Below are 18,143 nucleotides of genomic sequence, written 5' to 3'. Positions count from 1 at the left end.
TACGGCCGGCTTGTTTTAAATGCAATCGTTTTGGCCGCATGGCGAGGCAATGTAGCGAGTCGAGGTGACTCACCAATGGACAGAAGAAGTGAATGTGGTAGCAGAAGTACCTATGGAGTGTTCTATCTGTGCGATTGTTGAACTGTTAGTTCTAGGTTAATGAAAATGAGCAAGGGCGATGCAATACCAAAATCAGAGACAAGCTGCCCAATCATTGGTTAATCAGGTAGCTCTGTTGAGGACAGAGAATACGTTGGTGAATAATGAGCCAGCAGAGAAGGATGAGGAAATAGAATTACTGAAGTTGCAGATTCCAGGAGTGGATCCACCGCCTGGAAACCTTGTTTCTACGTTTTCTGGTAGATCGTTTGAGGATGTATTGGCATTTATAGAGAATTCTTGTCATTGGCTGACATAGAGGGTTGGTCAGATAAACAGTTATTACATATAGCAAGGTTGAGTCTATTAGAAGAGGTAGTCATTTGTACAGTACACAGAAGCACTACAGAAGGTGGAGATTTTTGAACAACTTGGGAAAGGGTTAGAAAAGACATATAGGAAGCAAAACAGTGCATGGTTTTTCCGTGACCAGTTAAGCATAATTTTGAAAGGGCATAATGAAGCTACGGAGAAATTCATTGATAAGATTAGGAAACTTGATGTGCATATGTATGAGTTAACAGTAATGATGAGGTGAATAAAGTGTTGCTACAGGAAGTGAAGCAATGGGCACCTGATGCTCTCCTCAAGGATTTAGCACCAGAGACGTCCAGGAGGATCCTGCATGCAGCAGTTAGGTTGGCATTGAAGTATGGGATCAGAGAAATTTGTTTGCATCAAGTGTAAGATGTTTTAATTGTGGGCATATAGGGCATGTGCAGAGGCAATGCCATCAGTCGTGGAGTAATAGGGATCGTATGAACTACCAGCAGTTAGTGGAAATAGTACAGTAGAGCCCCTCTAATTCGTCACCTTCGGGACCGGGACCATGGTTGGAACGAAAAAAAGGTCGGATTATCCGAAAAATCTAATATTTATTGCAAAAAATATAAAAAGACATTTAGTACAAAAAATTAAACGATTTAAGAACTAAAAGACGTCTATGGTAATATAAAAAGATGTTTTTTACACAGTGTTAAACAATATACTAACGAAAAAACGTCTACACACACTATAATATGTATTGGTTTTATAAGGAAAAACGACAAACAAATTACAGTATTGTGCTGTACTTCATAACGTATAAACGATATATACTGTAAACTAAAAAATGTTTATAGCACTGTATATAACAAAAATTTTTTTTACAAAGAAATAAACTACTGTACGTATAAACTAAGAAATGATTATACTGTATGCATTGTTTTTACAGTAAAAACGAAAACAAATTACATGAAAAAAAGTCAGTGATACATTTTTGTTTAGCAGATGTTATTCTAGATTTACCTGCAGTGTCCCTTCATTTTTTTAATCCACAAAACGTCAATTGGAGTTGAAGTTGGATTCTGCTCGATGTCAAAACGGTTTTTTGCATCGTTGTGTGAAATCCGCGTGGGGGGTTCATCTTCGGCGTCCGAGTCCTCATTCACACTTTCCTGGCTAACAGTGGCAACAAACAGGTCGTCATTGAGCTCTTCAAAAGTGTCACAGTCTTTGTCACATTTGTTGATCCACTCTTCAACTTCATTGGCAGGAACGTTCGGCTCCAGAGTTTGTAGATCTTTAACGATTTCCAGTGCGTCGTTGTTTTTCTCATCTTTGGTATGCTCATTTTCAGCCATAACTTGTGGCCAAAACTTACTCCACGATTTCCGCAGTGTGTCAGGTTTCAGTTCATCCCATGCTGCAGCGATTGTGTAGATAGCATCTTTGATGTTCAGGTATTTCATTGCCTCAAATAAGTTATGACCTCTTTCAGACTTTCTGCGATATAGCCTTTTTAACCATCGGATAACGCCCTGATCCATTGGTTTGATGAGTGAGGTCACATTAGGAGGTAGAAAGAGAGCTTTTATGTCCCATTTCACCAAATATTCCTCAGATGGATGTGATGGTACGTTATCCAACAGCAGTAGAGCACGAACAGGCTGATTTTTTTTGCTTCAAGTCTTTTTCGACCGATGGCGCAAACTCGTCGAAAAATCAGGATTTAAAAAGATTGCAGTCCGTCCAAGCAGATTTTTGATTGCGGTAATAAACCGGCAAGGAAGATAAGTTTTATTTTTGAATGCCCTTGGCTTCTTAGATTTGCCAATGACGAACAAGGGGAGCTTGTGGGTACCATCGGCGTTGCTACAAGGGATGACTGTTATTCTGTCTTTTATAAGTTTCGTTCCTACCACGGATTTATTTGAAGCTGCGAGAGTTTTTGTTGGCAACATTTTAAAGTTCAGCCCTGTTTCGTCGATGCTATTCACTTGGCAGGGTAACAGTTCATTTTCTTCTACAATTTCTTGAAACTTAACAGAAAACTCCTTAGCACCTGCGGCATCGGCAGATTGTTTTTCACCGGAAATAGAAACAAATCAGACACCGTGACGAGTTTTCCAACGATCAATCCAGCCTTTACTGGCAGCAAATTTACTTTCGGCTTCCAGTTTTTTGTGCAAAACTATCACCTTTTCTTTGAGAATTGGCCCGGATATTGGAGCTCATTTCCTTCTTTCTTGACAAAACCACATCCACAATGCGTTATCAAACAGTTCAAGTTTAGGCTTTTTTAATGTTTTGCGATTCTTCAGAGTGTTTTCACCATCAGTCGTAACTGTATAGAATTCAATGTCTTTCCGATTCTTCCTCCAATCGTTAATTGTCGTAGCACCTACATTCAGTCCCTTTGCAATTTTTTGGAGCGATTCTGCTTCGTCCAGTCTTTGCAGCACTGCTAATTTTTCATGTAATGAAAGAGTTAAGTGTTTACGTTTGAATCCAGACATGTCGAAAAACAGACAACTGTACACACAGCACAATAACGTATAGTATAACAATATGCACAGCGATAGATACCGCAACAATGGCCCGACAGGCATCCAGTCAGTGACAAGTCGGCACAGGGTCGCGAGCCTGAACGTGGTCGGACTAACCGGAGTGACGGACCATCCAAGGTCGGATTAGAGAGGTTCTACTGTAATAGTGATAGTATGGGTCAGTAGCAGCGGTATAGGAGTAATGTTAGGCATGATCTGGGTGGTAATAAGCAACCATTAAACTTAAAGAGTTGACACAAGACCCGCTGAAAGCCATTCATAGTAAAAATAAATGCAGTTATAAGAAATGCTGATGCAGAATGTGCCGCAATGGGTGTAATAGGTGATAGGTAGCATAGCTTTTAGTCTGGTAAAGGGGCACATACATCAGTGACCTCGAGAGATTTTGTGGCTGAGAGGCAATGGAACCCCCCATGTTATAAGTTGTTTGGAGTAGGGATAGTGATATACGACCACTGGGTCGGCATCGATATATTTTTCGTTCGGGACAATCAAGTTTAAGCAGGGAGTGGAAGTAGCGTCTCACGTAAGCGTGGGCTACAGTATGACCATAGGGGTAAATTCTTTGCATCAACATCATGCTATAACCGACCTTCGACAACATATAGCAGAACTTAATGAGAATACATTCTGGCTACAGGAAGCGGTTGTCGATTTTTATCTGTCGTGAGTAGCATCTGTTGTGCGAAGTAATCCAATTACATTACAGACAATGACATTAAGGCTCAATTCGTAGGAATGTGTGTCAAGTGCCACAGGGAAGTTTCTGTAGGTGAATGTGGAATCTGACTTACAAATTGGTATGTTATATGTAGTGGAAGCACTGGCAGATAAATGCCGTGTGGCTAGGGCCTCCCGTCGGGTAGACGGTTCGCCTGGTGCAAGTCTTTCGAGTTGCCACTTCGGCGACTTGCGTGTCGATGGGGATGAAAGGATGATGATAAGGACAACACAGCACACACTCCCTGAGCGGAGAAAATCTCCGACCCAGCCGGGAATCAAACCCAGGCCATTAGGTATGACATTCCGTCGCGCTAAGCACTCAACTACCAGGGGCAGACACTGACAGATAATGAGGTATTAAATTTGGCGCGTTGGTTAGTGGAATATAATGCTGTACACATACAACAAACGTGATACCTGTCAATGTGGATAATTTTGGTGATGAGGAGGTTAAGTTGTTGAAGGGAATATTAGTCGCAACGTTGGAAATTCTGGATAAGGAAGAGTGCTCCACAGGTGGTGTGGGCTGTAAGAGGGCAGAGGACGCTTGCAGGACTACATTTCATGGGAAGGTGAAGCAATTAAAGGAGACTGCGAGAGGGCAGATGGAGGAGTCATCGTTAAGGTGCGTTTACACTGCGATTTGTATCGGCACATGTATGAGATACATGTATATGCGACTTTGCGACATGTACCGCGACTTGCATGAGTTGACAAGTATCAACCTCATACATGTATGAGCGTGCGTTTACACTGATTGATTTGTATCACTGTGCGATGGTTTCCGACTACGATTTGGAAGATTTCACATTTTTATGTGCTGGTACACTTGCTCTTTTGGAAGATGATAGGAAGAAAAGGCGGAGGAAGCGTAGATGGTGGCAGAGAGAGTTTCTTCGCAAACGCGCTACTCACGGAGCTTACGCAATGCTCGTTCAGGAATTAACGCTAGAGGATGGCGCATATTTTAGAAATTATGTTAGGATGAGTATGGAGGATTTCCGCGGTTTGTTATCTCTTGTGGCTCCTCTTGTGTCCAAAACCAACACGAACTTTCGGGAAGCGATTCCACCAGAGGATCAGTTGGCAGTAACACTCTGTTCTTTGGCCACTGGGGATTCCTTTTCGACGTTAATGTATCTGCATAGAATATCAAAAAGTGCCATAAGCAACATTATTCATCGTGTTTGCGAAGCCATTGTACAAGTTTTATCCCAAGAAGTGAAGGTAAGAGTTTTATATATATCAGAGTATGTAATACATTATATAAGTTTTTCATGGATCTGGCACATACATCAGTTTTTTGCTATTATTCCGGCGGCCTCGCGTGATAATGTTGACACCGGATGCTAATGCCGACAATCGTGTGTGAGACGTTGGCATTAGCAATCGCGCGACAATGGAAATGTTTTGTCATGAGATCTTCGTTTTACGAGGGCAATTACTTTTAACGAGCGCACGAGGGTACATACAAGTAACTGTCAACCAGGAACAGCAGCACAAATTTTCTACCGTGTCGTTGATTTTGCCAGCACAACCATGTGAGGCTGCTGGAATAGGAACTAAAATTTTAACGGCACATACATTTTGCACCATAAATTTCTCAAATTTTGCTGAAATGGGTTAGCTTTTAGTTCTTTAGAACGACTGACATGCTTCACTCAGTAATACAATATCACAATTTCTGAGGACACTTTCTGCACAGTAAAGATATCCAACAACATTAATTTGTATTTAGTTTTATTAAGTAGTACTTGCCATTTTCATAAAGAAAACTGAGCTTATTGGCGACGAAGTCACCCAAGTGGGTAAACTGGTCCCTTTTTCTGCCTGCTAAATTGTCGCCAACTTTTCTTAAGGTCTGTAAAAGACCTTCTCGGTCTTCATCCGGGTCTCTCCTGGCTCTCTTCAGTGCACTTGATCTACCACTTCCACTCGGACTTGGAGTGGTACAGGATGACACGGTTGCAGATCCACTTTCATGTGGAGGCACAGAGATGACTGGAGTGGTTTCCACTTCCACAATGTCTTGTGGGGGCGTGGCAAATATCACCTCCTCCATTTCTGTTACATCGAAAGGGAAACTAATGCTTCCTTCTCCTTCTGCTTCACCATCTCCTTCTGTGGCTGGGGCTTCCATGAACTTTAAAATACATTACACATTTCTAAGGTAAAGTGAGCTATATGTTATACATACATTATAATCAAAGTATCTTAATGTATTGAGAATTATTTGAGTGTCCATGCGTAAATTAAATTAAAAAAGTAACAATTTTCTTTCCAGCTTCCTGCTACTGAAGAGGAATGGCTAAAAACTGCCAAAGAATATGAAGAAAAATAGAATTTCCCCTGGTGTTTGGGAGCTATAGATGGGAGGCACATTGACATTGTGGCACCACCAAACAGTGGAACAGTTTATTTTAATTATAAAGAGCGCTTCAGCATTGTTTTGCTAGCTATTGGTGATGCTACTTATAGAATAATTTACGCTGATGTTGGCACACAGGGGAGGATTTCAGATGGTGGTGTCCTTAAAGACACCACATTTTACAAAATGTTAGAAAACAAAACTCTAAATATACCTCCATCAACTCCTCTTCCTGGTAGGAGCAAACCTGTTCCATATGTTTTCGTCGCTGACGAAGCCTTTGGCCTAGAGGAAAATATTGTGAAACCATTTCCAGGTCTGCATGAAAAGAATAGTTGGCAACGTATTTTTAACTATAGAGCATGCAGACCAAGAAGAGAAATAGAAAATGTATTTGTGATTATAAGTGCTGTTTACAGAGTGCTGAGGAAGCAAATGCTTCTCAGTCCGGAAAAGGCTACAGTGGTGGCACTAGCCTGTGTTTATTTACATTATTTTCTTAAAAACAGAAAATCTCAAAGGTATTGTCCAGCAGGAACATACGACAGAGAGGAAGATGATGGGAACGTAATACCTGGGTCCTGGAGGGACTCCCCTACTGTGCTGGAGCCACTGCTCAGAACTGGCCGAAGAACTTCATTGCTGAATGACAACAGATGAGAATATGCTGAATACTTCTGCAGTATTCAGGGCTCCATCCCATGGCAGTATGGAATATAAGTTCCACATCATTGTAAAATGATGACATACAGGAATATGCTCTATTCTTCTGCAGTATTCAGGACTTCAAACCATAGGAGAATCATGTTTTTCAGTGAAATTGTAAATAATTGTAAATATTCACATTATGTAAAGCATTAGCACGAAAAAATGTTGCCAAATATATGATTAATAAAATAATATAACAAATTTACTTACTGGTACTACTTCATGTGTGCTCCTATGAGAGAGTGGTTTGTAATTGCGTCTTATGAACTGCATACTTTCAAAAGCATACCATGTAGAGTGGTACACACTGCTTGTAGCACTTCCAGTTCCTTTGCTGCTCTTCCTTTTCGCTAACTCGGACTATATTGGCTTTTTAAATTATGCCACTAGTCCTCACATTCCTTCCTTGACACGTTAAATGCCTTAGCAATTTCCTCCCACTCGTCGTACCTTTTCTGTGTGTTCTTATAGTCTCCTAGTTTCACATCCCATATACAGGGATGCCTGCTCACTGCCTCTATAAAATGCAGTGTATTTTGTTTTGACCAAGAAGTCATGGCAAATTTTGAAGTACTACACGCGGGCACAACACACGACACAATACACAAATACCTACACAACAAACGACAGTCGGCACCTCCAAAACTTAAACAGCCGCCAAGGAGCCTGGTACTACTCATGCGCTAATCGTCAAAATAAGCGGCAGGCGACAAGACGACAGGAAATGATAGTACTGCGCATGCGCGAGTTCTTCAAATGTCCCTCATACATGTCGCGTATATGGCCAAAAAGCGATATACAAAATGTATACGTGACATGTATGAGCTCGAGGGTCCGCATACAAGTTCCGTGAATTTTTGTATGAGGTGATGTATCGCGACATGTCAAATTGACATGTCGCGATACATGTATCCCAGTGTAAACGTATCTTTAGAATGTCAAGATTTATTTATTTATTTATTTTTATTTTATTTATTTATTTATTTTTTTTTTTGCAAGGGCCGTTGCCAGCAGTACCCCTGGCGCAACACAGGAATCCAAATGGGAATGAAGCACCAGTTTATTGCTGGCCCTATAGAATACCATGGCCCTTGCAACAAATTTTGGAGATCACCAATCAACAACTGACCAACTGCGTAATAGAAGAGAGCAGTAGCTCCTTGGGGGGGGGGGGGGGGGGGGGGTGCAGTAATTGTGATTGTACCAAAAAATTTTACAGAGAGTTTGGGAAAATATTGTTTCTGTTGCGACTACTACCATTTAAATAATAAGACTATTATGGACCGTCACCCTATTCCGGATATCACAGAAACGATTGATAATCTTGGGCAGTGCCGGTACATCTCGAGAATTGACTTGAAGAGGTGGTTAGTGGCTCCAGAGGATAGAGTGAAGACTACATTTTCAGCATCTTGGGGAAAGTATTAGTATAGAAGAATGCCATTTGGTTTGAAACATGTGCTGACAACATTCCAGCGTTTATTGGATGAAGTGACGAAAGGATTGAAAACCCATGACTGTCTGGCTTATCCGGATGACATAATAGTGTTTTCAAGAGATTTTCAGGGACGTAGACAACGACTAAGGGAAGTATATAAGAGATTACAGACAGCTCATTTAAAGCTAAGTACAGAGAAGCGTAACTTTGCACTAGAAGAAGTCAATTATTTGGGTCATGTACTTACAAGGGAACCTGCCCATCGCACCCCCCTCAGATTTAGTTATAAGTTGGCACAGTGGATAGGCCTTGAAAAACTAAACACAGATCAATCGAGAAAACAGGAAGAAGTTGTGTGGAACTATGAAAAAAATTAGTAAAATATACAAACTGAGTAGTCCATGCCAACATATGCAACATCAATGACTATGGGACTCAAGGAGCGCGGTGGTCCCGTGATTAGCGTGAGTAGCTACGAACTGAGAGGTCCTAGGTTCAAGTCTTCCCTCGACTGAAAATTTTTGTATCTTTATTTTCGCAAAGTTATGATCTGTCCGTTCGTTCATTGACGTCTCTGTTCACTGTAATAAGTTTAGTGTCTGTGTTTTGCGACCGTACCGATAAACCGTGCGATTAGTAGACGAAAGGACGTGCCTCTCCAATGGGAACCGAAAACATTTGATCGCAAGGTTATAGGTCAACCGATTCCTCCACAGGAAAACACGTCTGATATATTCTATACGACACTGGTGACGGCATGTGTGTCGCATGACAGGAATATGTTGTCTACCCACCTAACTTGTACACTTGGCGAATGGGTAAAAAGATTCTTCTACCTTGCCCGATTTAGATTTTCTTGTGGATGTGATAATCACTCCCAAAAATTGATGAAAATATAAGCGTTTGTTACATAAACTGAAAATAAAAAATTTAACTTTTCACCCGAGCGTAGGTTTGATCCAAGGACCTCTCGTTCCGCAGCTGCTCACGCTAACCACGGGACCACGGCGCTCCTGAGCTCGCGTGAGCCTTGATGTTGCATATCATACGTATGGACTACTCAGTTGGTATATTTTGCTTATTTTTTTCATAGTTCCACACAACTTCTTCCTGTTTTCTCGATTGATCTGTGTTCAGTTTTTCAAGGCCTATCCACTGTGCCAACTTATAACTAAATCTGAGGCGGGGTGCGATGGGGAGGTTCCCTTGTTAGTAATGATGGTGTGGGAACTGATCCCAGATTGAGTCAGAATGTGTAAGATTTTCTGGTAGCAAAGAGCTACAATATTTTCTGGGCCTCGAAAACTATTACAGAAAACTGCAGATATAGCACGGTCCCTCACACAGTTGTTTAAGAAAAGTATCAAGTTTATGTCGTGACAAAGAGTGTTTGTCAGATTGAAATAAGTATTAACGTCAAGTCCAGTGCTGGTGTTTCCAGATTTTAAGAAGGAATTTGTATTGGTGTGTGATGCGTCGATGCTCTCAAGCCTGTTTTGAGTCAGGAGGTCGATGAGAAAGATCATCCTATAGCCTTTAAGTTAAGATAGTTGAATGAAGCGAAGAAATAGTATTCAACTGCACAAAGAGAGTTTGAAGGACCCATCCAGTACAGTGACAAGGTGGGCATTAAAACTCAGTGAATATGAGTATGAAGTAATTCACAAACAAGGGAGGAGGCACGAAAATGCAGATGCTCTAAGCAGGAAAACAACAGTGATGTAAGCATTAGATCAAGACCTAGCTGAATTGCGAACAACACAGAGCACCGACGAGGAGTGTAAACAGTACAGTTAGCAACAGCAATGTAGCATGTACATTATTGAGCCAGCAAAGCTGAAGGAAAAATTACTGAGTGAAGCTCATGATCACATCTTATTGGCCACGGGGCTGCAGGGTGACGAATCGGAGGATGGCAGGAAGAACTGGTGGAGAGGAGGGATAACTGAGATCCATCAGTTTGTCAGGAGTTGTGCACAGTGTGTGCAGTGTGAGAATTTGAGTCAGAAACAGATGTTATTGCAAAGATTGCCAGAAGTACCAGAACCTTTTAGTTTTATTTGGGGGGAGGATGGGGGGTGGGGGGGGTGGGGCGTGCTAGGACCGATCAACCGAATATCAGCAGGAAATAATTTGGTGTTAATCATCATGGATGATTCCTTTTCGTTATGTCGAGATGTTGCTGATAATGGACCTGCAGGCAACTACAGCAGCACAAGCTATGGTGATTAGATGTATACTGGAGTTTGAAGTGGCAGAAACAATAATAACTGATCAAGGGACAAACTTCGTGTCAGACCTGATGAAGGAATTATGTCAGTTGTTGAAGGTAAAGAAGTTAAGAACTAGTCCATTTCATCCTTAAGCAACCAGGACAGAATGGGTTTGTCAGACGATTGGGAATATGATTACTTGTTACATAAATGCCCACCATTCAGATTGAGATACATATTTATCTTTTGTGATGAGCACGCGTAATTCAGAAATACACGCTAGCACAGGGTTGTCACCCTTCAGAGTGGTGTATGGCAAGAAAATGGCGTCGACATTCGACATGATTAGTCACAAAAGGAAGCAGGAGTGGAGAGTCAGTCTGAGAATTTATGGAAATGGTGAGAGGTTTGGAAGAAGGTTGAGCAAGCAAACACCAAGGGATTAGAAAAGCAAGAGAAGCAATGAAGCAGTACAAAGTCGGCCAGGAACAACAAAAAAGTTTGTGACATGGTGCCCAGCCAGGTCTGTATCAAGTGACTGATACCACATCACCTGTGAATGTTAAGCTACAGTCGCTAGCAAGGTCAACGATTGTACGTGTCACGCATCTATGGCCATTCAAGAGTGCACCAGAAACAGTTGCATGTACAATATTAGTGAAAACGTGCAAGGAAGTGAAGTAAAAGAAACGAGAGAATGAGCAACGGGGCAAGGAGGTTCATGTACCACATGCATGGTACGCATTAACTCTAAGGAAGTAGTCGATATGTTTTGTGTTTTTGGTTATTTTCTTTTGTGTATCGTATAGATTATTGGAGTAATGTTAAATGTATGAGCTAGGATAAGGATTGTTTTTGGTGTGATGAGACATGCTGTTTGGAGACAGCAGGCTTCTGGGGGCAGCGGAGCTGATAACAGCCTCCATCCTCAGACTGCCGTACAGGAAAGGTGAGGAATGAAGAATGTCAGTTTTGGCATCTGCCTGGGGCGGAGTGGGGGCGCTGCAAGATAATCAACTGGACAGAGGAGTCTTTTTTGCCAGATAGCATGATGTGTTATTACCTAGCCAAATATGGTCATTAAGATTAGTATTCATTGTATGGGAGCTCCATAACGAGATAAGGGGGTTGGAGGAGGTATTTTTGGGTTTGCAGCAGTTAGCAAGTACGTGTAGTAACAGAATCCTTAGGGAGGTATCACAGTAACATAGAAAATTGCTCAGGAAATATGTATGACTGAAGGAGCATATGCAGGAATTAATATACGAGTAAGTAGTGCGACAGGAGTCACAGAGGGTAAAAATGGGATGGATAGATACTGGAGGTAGAATATTGAAGACTACATTTGGGCCAGCAGACCCGAGCAACATAAGTGAGTTAAATAAAACATAATAAATGTGAGGAAACTAGCAGAAGCGAATAGTGCGACTGTGGAGTGGCTTTCAGTGTGGACTGTGAATTCGGAGAGTGCAGTGTTGAACAACACATACATGTTTCAACAGCTTACTAAGGAAGTGATGGATTACGGCAGAGTATCAGCTTGTACTCCAAACAACCATTTACAGGATGTTTAAGCACAAAAGCAAATATTGGTTGCTAGAACAACACTGGAAAGACTGTTGTATTAACTATATTAACTAGGGAACAGTATGTGGGACACAAAAATGGAGTTGACGAACTTACCGCAAGCTGTTCATCAGGCACTACATGTAGTTAAGTCCAGTCTTGTTGTCATCTGTACAATACCTGAGGGGGTTGAGAAAGGTGCAAGTAGAATTACCATGAGAAATTCAGTTACTGGCATAGCCGAGCAACCAGAGCCTGCCTTTCTACTATCATGGAGCAATTGTGGATGTAACAACAGTTAGTGCGTGCCTGTTTGTGTCAATGAGGATACTGGTGGCAGGCAAGTATATGCTGTTTAGGGGTTACCCAGTAAACACCCATCCAGTGGAGCTAGAGGCCTTTGGGAAGTTTATGTAAGTGAGAGAGACTGGAGTGTTAGGGTGACGAATGATGGGTATCGACACATGGGAATGACTGAGAGTGAGCTACAGCAATGCCAGAGCAGAGTGGTCACTATATGTCCTATTTGAGAGATTCAGAGGGTGGAAGATATGTGTCATGTAGTTGTTCAGTGATAAAGTCCATGCTGGAATGAAGTGATGGATCCGTAGCTGCATTTCCAGAAAGCAGCTTTGAATTGTATGTACTCAGTATACTACGACACAGTAGTGCTTACTAGTTGCTTTGAGGAAGAAAAACTGGTGAGGTCGAGCCGCTTGGAGTAAAGATGAAGTGGGTTGTTGATCACTGGACCATGTTTGGCGTTTTGGGACAACATTCCGTTTACTGGCTACAACTACAGGTGTTACTCTGTTAAATGCAACACAGCCGCAACTGTAATGGCCAGACGAGCCCTTAGAGATATGTCCTAAACAAATCCGTACTTTTCGAAACAATACCTGGGAACCAAGCCTAATCCATTTACGAAGTCATAGGATAGCCGTGCATGAGGGGTGGATCACTGCGGAGCAGTTAAGGCAGTCTGTAGAAAAGTATCAGGGTCTTAGACATCGGATAACTGTGACCTTAAGAGTCGCGATTCCTAACGCCAATGTTTCTCTGGTTTTGTTCTGCGTAGTTTTATCTATCTGAGACCACGAGCCGCTTGGAAACCTGACCCATGTATAATTCAAGTTCCCATGGACTGGATTCCCTGAGCGAGAGACACAAAATAAGTTTATGCAGTTTTTAAAGATCAATGATGTAACTGCATAGTGTATAGGAATAGCCAGTCGACTAGTGTGTACTTAAGGGAGATTAAGGGTAGAAGTTAGTTAGATGGAGAACCAGGTCTTAACGTAGTGTCACTATCCGGTTTAAGTAAAATTAATAAGAAGTGATAAGAAATCAGCCTTGAAGTGTGATAATAACAGTCGCAGGCTAGTTGCACAGTGTGGCGATGTGTGGGTCAGAATATCATGTACACAGAAAGACTGTGAGATGAGCTAGCCATGCTCAGTGCAAAACTGCACTGCACAGTGGTTCTAGACATGGTGAGGAGGTCAATGTCACCACATCAGTGTGAGAATCTTGTTATGCTCTATGTGAGTAGTTGCCAGTTTTTGATATAACAAATGTTGCCAGAGCCATATGAATAGGTCTGAATTTTGAGGCAGAGCTACGTCTTTGGAGTCCAGCTGTACCACCATGACACCAGGGTCATTTCAGAGGACTGGGCATCACCAGTGGTACAAGCCACTGCCAGCACTCAGTTTAATGTGGGACTTGGTGCCTGAGTGACAGTCGCCGTCTGACTCCTGCCAGAAGACAATGTGCTGCATCACTATGCAGCACCGTGTTATGTGCGTGCATGGCTGAATTACAAGAAGAGGCTGTCCCCTGGTGGAACGCCATCACAGCACAACATGCAGCGCTGCTGACGTCACAGCTGTGGCCTATTGAGGCTGCTGGCTGTCTTCCGGCCTATTGTCAACTTCATGGGGCACATAAGAGAGCATCTCCTCACTGGGCGGAAGCAGTAGACCATGAGCCAGTGCCATCCTGGGTCAACGGAATGAGGCGTGTTTGCCTCGCTGAACTAACAATACAATGCGTAGTTAAAGTTGAATGAATGCCTTTCTTTTGGTCAGCAGTGATTACACTGGGGCTCCATGGAGGAAGTCTCTATAAACGATGCCTCGGATGAGAGCCAAACAGTGATCATCTGTGATTATTCCGATGTGGTACATGGGAAAAAACTCAAAAACCGACATGAAAAATGTGAATCAAAAGGATAATCTCATATAATGGTTGGGAATTCAGAAAAAAATGAAAGCCTACAGACAATGGAATCCAGAAACAGGAAATATAATGACTGCCTGAGATGTTTTATTTGATGAAAATATTTTTCCTGCAAAACCGAACAAAGCTGCAAAACTGAACAAAGCTGTTACAAAAGTGATTGATCTGAACACCACAACTATCACAGATAATGAAGTAGCATTACAAACTGTACAGTATATACACTGAAGAGCAAAAGAAACTGATATACCTGCTTAATATCATGTAGGGCCCCCGTGAGCATGCTGAAGTGCCACAACACGATGTGGCATGGACTCGACTAATGTCGGAAGTAGTGCTGGAGGGAACTGACACCACAAATCCTGCAGGGCTGTTCACAAATCCGTAAGAGTACGAGGGGGTGGAGACCTCTTCTGAACATCACGTAGCAAGGCATACCAGATATGCTCGATAATGTTCATGTCGAGGGAGTTTGGTGGCCAGAGGAAGTGCTTAAACTCAGAAGAATGTTCCTGGAGCCACTCTGTAGCAATTCTGGACGTGTAGGGTGTCGCATTGTCCTGCTGGAAGTGCCCAAGTCCGTCAGAATGCACAATGGACATGAATGGATGCAGGTGACCAGACAGGATGCAGATTCCTGATATTCACGGTAGGCTAGTGAAATGGTCGTAGGAGAAAATTCCCATTTCATCGCTATCTCGGAGATGCTGTGCCCCATCGTTCGTGCGCCGACTATAACACCACGTTCAGATTCACTTCAATCTTAGCAAATTGCCGTTGCAGTAGTAAGCGATCTAATAACTGCGCCAGACACTTGTTTTCTTCTATAGGCGTTGCCGACCGCAGCGCCCTATATTGCCTGTTCACGTATCTGTGTATTTGAATATGCATGCCTAACCAGTTTCTTTGGCGCTTCAGTGTATTATAGAAATAAAGTGGAGATTTGGAAACATGCAAGGCTTCCGAACACATCGACGTAGGAAGGAAGGCTGGAGGGTAGGAGAGAGTGTTGAGTATGGTTACTCCACAAATGATTGTAACAGCTGTGAATTGAAAGAGCCTACAATAAACGAAAACTACAGGACTCGTTCATTGTGACAAGAGAAACCACGGAAATGGCTAACAGACTACAAGACAAACGAAAAGAGAAAGGCATCTGTAACTGAAAAGAAGAACACACCAAGAGAAGAAGATCTATGGAGTGTACAGGAAGCAATATCATATGATGATAAAAGCAAATGGCAAGAAGCAATAGAAGAAGAACTGAAAAACCTAATGCGAAACAAACCCGGACATTTCATACTAACAATTCAAAGACAAAGTGAACAAAATGAGCCGGCCGAAGTGGCCGAGCGGTTAAAGGCGCTACAGTCTGGAACCGCACGACCGCTACGGTCGCAGGTTCGAATCCTGCCTCGGGCATGGATGTGTGTGATGTCCTTAGGTTAGTTAGGTTTAAGTAGTTCTAAGTTCTAGGGGACTTATGACCACAGCAGTTGAGTCCCATAGTGCTCAGAGCCATTTGAACCATTTTTTTTGAACAAAATGAGTTGTCAAGCACAAATACGATAGAAATGCGAGAACTGCCAGACATAGAGCACGAATGGTAGCTTTAGGTAATCAGCAAAGACCTGGAATTGATCCATGAGTCGCATCACACTGGCAGAAGATGGAATACAAACTATGGATGCTGCCATCAGCAGTTGACCGGCATGTTTGCTATGATCTGCAGTGTGAACTCTTAGTAACTGCATGTATGGATGATATAATCCTGTATGATGAACAAATGAAATAAAGAAAATGAAAAATATGTTAAGCACTGAATTTGAAGTATGGGACCTTGGAGCAGCACATCATGTACAATCAATTCAAATTACGAGACAGCACATGTGAAAGAAATCTTAAAAAATAATTCCAAACGGAAAACTGCGAACGTGTCAAAACACCTGTTGTCGTGAACGTAAAGGTACAAAATGCGACAGATGAGGACAAACTCAACGAACAGGATGCAACAAAAAATTGAACCGCAGTTGGAAATTATCTATACTTCACAGATGCTACAAGAACAGATTTAGCAAATCTAGCGATTTATTGAAACCAGCTCAGCAGAAATCCGAGTGAGGAACACTTAACATTCTATGAAAAATACACTACGTTATTTGAAATGTACAATAAATGAGCCGCTCGTTTACTTCAAGATGGATAAGAAAATCGAAATTTATACTGATGCTAATTTCTGTAAATACTAATACGGCCTGTGCTTAAATTATGGGTAACAGGCTAGGATGGAGTGGAATAAATAAATGTACATCGATGCAAACGGGGAGATGATCCAAATTACTGTAAATCCTTTAGCGGGTATTTGACAGCTTTTTGGAGTGCAGCTATAAGCTGGAGAAGCAGGAAACGACGAGCTGATGCACTACGTACCGTTGAAAAAGATTTTGTTGCACTGAATGAATATAAGAGAAGCGAAGTGGATTAACAGCTTTTTCAGTGAGAAGAATAGTCAAGATTGGTTTCTATCCCAGCCTATGAAGATTTCCACGAATAATCAAGGCACAACGAAACCTGCTGAAAACTGGCAGGCTTCAGAAAGAACCATGCATATGGAGCTAAAGATTACCTTCTTTCTAGGAGTGGTGAAAGTGAACAATATAAGTTCAAGTACGGTGCAAGAGGGGGCCAAGGATGGGGAAGACGGGGCGGGGGTCAGTGATGGGGAACTTGGAAGTACCCATTGTTGGCTTCTTGTTATGACGTATGTATGTTAAAATAAATGTGTTCTTTCAACTGCGATGTGCTATGCGTTTGAGTGTGTTACCTGCTGAAGAAGATTCACAAACAATTAGGTTGTGGAGACGATATCACTTGACTCATCAAGAGACAATGAAAAATAAACAAATTTTTTGAATAAATTGCTTATTGGCCCTTTATACACTATGTGATCAAAAGTATCCAGACACCTGGCTGAAAATGATACACAAGTTCATGGCGCCGTCCATCGGTAATGCCGGAATTCAATATGGTGTCCGCCCACTCTTAGCTTTGATGATAGCTTCCACTTTGGCAGGCATACATTCAATCAGGCGCTGAAAGGTTTCTTGGGGAATGGCAGCCCATTCTCCACGGAGCGCTGCACTGAGGAGAAGTATCGATGTCGGTCGCTGAGGCCTGGCACGAAGTCGGCGTTCCAAAATATCCCAAAGGTGTTCTGTAGGATTCAGGTCAGGACTCTGTGGAGGCCAGACCATTACAGGGATTTTATTGTCGTGTAACCACTTCGCCACAGGCCGTGCATTAATAGGTGCTCGATCGCGTTGAAAGATGCAATCGCCATCCCCGAATTGCTCTCCAACACTGGGAAGCAAGAAGGTGCTTAAAACATCAATATAGGCCTGTGCTGTGATAGTGCTACGCAAAACAAGGGATACACACACCAAAAAAGTTTTGCATCACCCCGGTTCCCAGAACTCCTGAAAATAGACGTTGACTGTGAACACTGTATCACAGACACAACCCTTTGTCTGTTCAGAGATGTCACTGAACCCGCCCAAAGATGTAAACAACTATGTATGAGGGGGTCCGACAGCCGGTCAGCTCCAGTCATTCTACAGGGAAGGAGGTACACAACTCGTGTTGTCTGTAGCTCAACCATGCCTAGACGGCCAATACCACGGTTCGATGGCGTCTGCAATGTTAGTTTGTGCCAGGAAGGGCTCTCAAGGGAAGTGTACAGGCGTCTCAGAGTGAACCAAAGCGATATTGTTCGGGCATGGAGGAGATACAGAGAGGCAGGAACTGTCGATGACATGCCTCGCTCAGGTCACCCAAGGGCTACTACTGCAGTGGATGACCGCTATCTGCGGATTATGGCTCGGAAGAACCCTGACAGCAAC

This window comes from Schistocerca piceifrons, chromosome 4, assembly GCF_021461385.2.
Source record: "Schistocerca piceifrons isolate TAMUIC-IGC-003096 chromosome 4, iqSchPice1.1, whole genome shotgun sequence".
Classification (NCBI taxonomy): Eukaryota; Metazoa; Arthropoda; class Insecta; order Orthoptera; family Acrididae; genus Schistocerca; species Schistocerca piceifrons.
Note: the sequence above shows the minus strand (reverse complement) of the source record.